This window comes from Pecten maximus, chromosome 7, assembly GCF_902652985.1.
Source record: "Pecten maximus chromosome 7, xPecMax1.1, whole genome shotgun sequence".
In the NCBI taxonomy this organism is placed as follows: domain Eukaryota; kingdom Metazoa; phylum Mollusca; class Bivalvia; order Pectinida; family Pectinidae; genus Pecten; species Pecten maximus.
The window spans coordinates 21,155,918-21,162,040 of NC_047021.1; positions in this window are offsets into that span (position 1 = coordinate 21,155,918).

Consider the following 6,123-nt stretch of genomic DNA (forward strand, 5'->3'; position numbering starts at 1 on the left):
AGGGCAGGGTCAAAAGGGGTCAATTGGTTTAAACAAGTTCTTTTCTGAAACTAAGCAATGGATATCACTCACATTTGTGTGGTAGCATCCCTATGGGGTTTTTGCCAAAAGTTAATTTTATTTCATGGATTAATGCATTTTGGACATAAAATCCTCACGTACCCATATAAGATGCCTATGATATATTGACATAGCAATACCAGTGACAATTATACTTAATCATCATTCTTGTTTCATATCTCATGAAATCCAGGTGAGCGATACAGGCCCTCTGGGCCTCTTGTTTCAGATCTCATGAAACCAGGTGAGCGATACAGGCCTTCTGGGCCTCTTGTTCTCCATTACCCTTAAAACATGTTGGATTTAAACAAAATTCTCTGTGCAAGATTTTTGGGCTGTACCTCAAGAACTTAAATTGATAATATACATAACCTTTGTGTGGCATTCAGTGTCAATTGTTCCCTTTAAACAACTTCTCAATAATAAATCACAGTGGTCAAGTTGCATGAATAGCTACAAATTGTTCAAATTCGTTAAATTGATACACTTTCAAGGTTATATTTTTCAAATGTGTTAAAATGTATAAAACATCTCTCTTCTCGATAACAAAGAGGGCCAGTATCACTTGATAGGGCCAGTAGCATGGATCAAATGTACATGTGTTAACATATTTCTATTCTTTTCATTTACTAATAAAAGGCTCGGGGTCATGATGTGGGCCAGTAGGTGCTGTGATGAAGGATTACCATTTTTGTTGCGATTATGATTACCTTGACCTGTTACCATTATCAAGGGTCAAATGAGATGGAATCTGTTTTTTTTTTTAAATGTGGTCTTTCATATCAAATAGGCCATGCCAAGAGTCATATCTTTTCCAAGCATATGCATAGATGGATATACCTATCAAATTAATAAACTTGCTAACTGTCACATGTCATCTGTGCTAATATCGAACTTTGTTGAAGAATGTTGAAATCCAATGTTAAGATATTTCATATGAATCAGTTATTGATAAACATGGTATTAATTTGGTGGTAAAGTAGTCTTAATTCCCTTGGCAATTGATATACATGTAAGCTTTCAACACATTAATGCTAGCCTTTTGCTACATGTACTTTCTCGGTTACCATGGAAACCAAAATGAAATATATACATTTACACTTTGCACGATTGTAGCACGCTGCATTTATTTAATTTTGATATTTTTCTCTTCCCACTTCAACCATTCAAATGTACTACCGAGAATATAAATTTGATTATAAATGATCACATTCGACCATGTGTATACCCTGAATTAGATGTTGATTTTAATAATAATGAGTTACTGGAAGTAATTAAGGATTTACCGAAGGGTAAAACTGCGGGTGTAGATATGGTACTTAATGAGTATTTTATTGAATATAAAGATGTATTTTTGCCAGTTCTATTGAAGTTGTTTAATACTATGTTGCAAATTGGATATTTTCCAGAGTCATGGGCTCAGGGTGTAATCATACCTTTGCATAAAAAGGGTGATAGAAATAATGTTAATAACTATAGGGGAATTACATTAATTAGTCATTTAGCTAAGCTGTTCACGTCCTTATTAAATAAGCGTCTGTTAAAATGGAGTTCTCGCGAAAATGTTGTTTCAGATGCTCAGTTTGGTTTTAAGCCCGGTTTTGGTACTAGAGACGCTATTTTTGCATTACAAAGTTTAATAATTAATTCAATAGAACAAAACAAGAGACTGTATTGTGTTTTTATTGATTACAGTAAGGCTTTCGATAGTGTTAATCATCAAAAATTATGGTATAAACTTTGGAGAAATGGTATTAGAGGGCGATTACTGAATGTAATTAAATCAATTTACGATAATGTACGTTCCTGTGTTAAACTAAATGGTAAATTATCCGTCATGTTCGATTTGCATGTCGGATTATTGCAAGGAGAATCTTTATCCCCAATGCTCTATTCTCTTTTTGTAAACGATATGGAAAGTCATTTTATAAATTCTAATTGTCAAAGTTACTCATTACAGCTGATTAACCTCTTTATGTTAATGTACGCAGACGATACAGTCTTGTTTTCAGAGGACGTTACCGACCTCCAAAATATGCTTGATAGTTTACAGACCTATACTCTTAAATGGAACTTAAAAATAAACACTGATAAAACAAAAATTGTTGTTTTTAGGAAAAGAAAAAGAATGCTACCCTCTGAAAACTGGACTTTTAATGGAAACCCTATAGAAATTGTCGATAAGTTTTGTTACCTTGGCCTGATTTTTAACTTTAACGGTAGATTCACTGCAGCATTAGATACTTTGGCTTGCCAAGGAAGAAAAGCATATTATCATTTAAAAAGAAAAATGAAAGTGTTCACCCTTAATATTGAAACGAAAATGTCTTTATTTGACACTTATGTTGCATGTGTTTTGAATTACGGATGTGAAGTATGGGGACAAGCTGTTTCACCACAAATTGAAAAAATTCATCTTCTTTTTCTCAAAGACTTACTTAATGTTAAGAAATCGGTAAATTCTTCTATGGTGTTCTTCGAAACTGGTAGATATTCATTGTATGTGCAACGTAAAATAGCAGTAATGAAATATTGGCTGAAATTACTAAAAACCAATAATTGTGTTTTAAAATCATGTTATGACGCACTTGTCGAATTGAATAATAAAAAACCTAATTGTAAAAGTAATTGGGTTTATCATATTAAAAATGAGCTTTGTAGTTTAGGTTTTGGTTATATTTGGAACAGCCAATACGTTTTAAATGAAAGTCATTTTATGCAAGTATATGTCCAGCGTGTTCATGATGTATTTATTCAAGAATTACGCAGTGCGTTTGATATATCGTCGAAATGTTATTTATACAAACATATTGTGGATACCTTCAATACTCAATTTTATCTTATTAAGCCAATTAATTATAAATTTAAAAAGTTATTGAGTCAATTCCGTATGCAAGGACACAGTCTAAATATTGAATCTGGGCGCTACAATAAAATACCTAGAAGTCAAAGAGTTTGCACAGTTTGTGACAAAAATGACGTCGAGGACGAAGTACATTTTGTGCTTCTTTGTCCTGCATATTCTGAACTAAGAAAAACATACATCAAAAAGTATTATTATTCTCGTCCAAGTGTTTATAAATTGATAAAATTATTTTCCAGTAAAAGTGTTAAAACCTTGAATAGATTGGGTAAATTTTTGTTACATGCCACTGCAGAAAGAAAAACTCTCCTTGTAAGTAACTAAATTAAATGCGTTTTGGAAATTATGATCACAGTTTTCATATATAGTGTTCTTGTATATACATTATATATGTATGTAGAAAGATGTTATTTATATTGAATAGTACATGTTTAAATTATGTCGTCATACTGTCATGACGTCATAGGCATGCAATACGTAGACGCTGTAATTGTTATGCATCAGTTACAAGTTTTCAAAAGCAATATGTTATTCATTATTATGTGTCGTAAGTATATTGCCTGTGTTGGGCCCTCCGCCATCTTGTCATTCAAGTTGCAATATGTATACATATTATATGAATATTGTGTTATCCTATATGCTGTGTTGCATTTGGAATAAATAAATTGAATTGATAAGATCACTTTGATACAAACTGCTATGTGCAGCGGGGGTGTTCTCCATTTGCCCACTTTTTAAAGTTCAAAGAAAAGTGTTGATATAGGAGAACAAAGGAAAACCAATTATAGTCTGTTCCATTTTAATTTTACCTGTGTTTTACCTGTAGTCATTTACCTGTGCTACCTGGAGAAAGTGGGGAAATAGAGATATATATACCTGTGGATGTAACATTAATATTACATTAATTTCATTTTATGGACAATATTATAATACAAATGCGTTCATTCATTTAAGACACATTTTACATAACATTACAATATGTTACTTTAAATACATTATGCGATACATAACTACAGTTACATATCAATACATTTTAATTAAAAATTAAATGTTTTAGAAAGAAGACATGTAATGAGTACTAATGACATAAAACTAAATTATACAACGACAGACATACAAATTGTATATAGATAATACATTTCAATCAGCAACATATATCACCAAGAAAAAACTAAATGCATTAATTTCATTTTTTTATGGAAGATATTACACTACAAATCCCTTCATTCATTTAAGACATATTTTAGATATCATGACAATATGTTACTTTAAATACATTATGCGATACATATCGACTAGTTTCATATCATTACATTTTAATTAAACATTATTTTACCATATACATGTACATGTAAATTTCATGAGATGGAAACAATTCATTTATACTAAAGTGTAGACTAGTGGGTACATCTGTCCGTCTATGTCTGCATGGATGGTATAAATCTGATAGAAAAGCTTGGGCAGGTTTCAGAAGTTTCAGAAGTTTTTTATTTGACACTAAGATCATATATACGATACATGAGCAACACCAGAATATACACAAATAATTAACATTAGACAATAAATCGCATTGGTATAGTTAACATGGAGACTGAAATGTTTGCATAATAAAGGTGAAGAATGTTCCGTCGCAGTAGATGGTGTCGGCGTTGGCGAGGTCAAATAAGCTGTCCGTGGTTGGAAAGCTGATGATCCGCGAGTCATCTCCATCATTAAGTCATTAATATTATTGGTCATTGTTACATATGATCATTGTAAATTGGTGAAATTTTATTGTTATTATAAGTAATGATAAAATGATTATTAAAAAATCTTTGATTTTAGATAATTAGTTCATTATAGTCTATAAATGCAATTAATATATATATATATTGTAATTTATTGCATTTTTTTTTTAATTAATAAGTTTTTCTTGATATGTACATCCTATAAGTATAAGTTACCATCATGATATAATCAGGTAACAGGTGAAAAACACAGGTAAAAAACACAGGTAAATTTAGGTTAACTACTCTGAAATAGACTATAATTCTTGTCACAACACTTCCCTCGTTATAGGATTTTAAAAAGTGGGCAAATGGAGATACAGCCGTGCAGCGATAGTGTCACGCTTTGAAGTACTCGTGTATGGGGTGCCGTTTTACTATTTATTCCGATTTGGTGATATCACCTATTCAAATGAGTGATCACCTATTCAAATGAGTGATATCACCTATTCGAATGAGTGATATCACCTATTCGTTTCATTAAGTGATATCACCAATTCGAATAACACTTAATGAAACGAATAGGTGATATCACTCATTCGAATAGGTGATATCACTTAAGAATTTTATAAGTGATATCACCTATTCCAATTGGTGATATCACCTATTCGAATGAGTGATATCACCTATTCGAATAGGTGATATCACTTATTTGAAAAATGAATTGGTGATATCACCTATTCGAATAGGTGATATCACTGATTGAATAGGTGATATCGCCAAATGGGAATAAATAGTAAAACGGCACCCCATACTCGTGCACGTGTCAACTCCCCTTTAATGTGTCCCTAGTTGTTGAAGTTCAATGTATTTTGTTGAGTTTACCGCCATGACAGCTAGTAGCCTCTCAGACTTCAGATTCCCGAGTGTTTAAGATAAGTCAAAATATTCAACAGACCAAATCGTGTTCAATTTCTTTATTAACTGTGGGCCATATTGCCCATTAGTACATATTATAATATACACAATCGTAACATACGTGAACAGCAGCTATACAAAATACAAAGTTGAGAACGAGTTAAGAGTCTGTACTTATAGCCAGGATCTTGGCTTCGAAAATAAGATTTGCATGATACAATTCACTGACATAAGTTACACTCAATACCTTAAGTTTATATTAAATATAAAAGTCTATACTTAGTCAAATCATGTACTATTGATTACATATAATATTGATATAATAACAGTATATTAAAAGCTATATATTTGATCCAAATGAAATACTGAGATCCAACGGTTAGGGAGATGCGAGAGTGGTTGGGGATACCCCTACCAGAAACTCGCACATCCCCCGTTAAAATCAGGCAGATCTGATTGTATGGTGAATTACTTATGTGTATCAAGTTAAAATATATGGAGCGAACATAGGAGGAAAAATGAACAAGTTAAAGACATGCGGCTCGAATCTTATTAGCTTCGAAAATAAATTTGCCT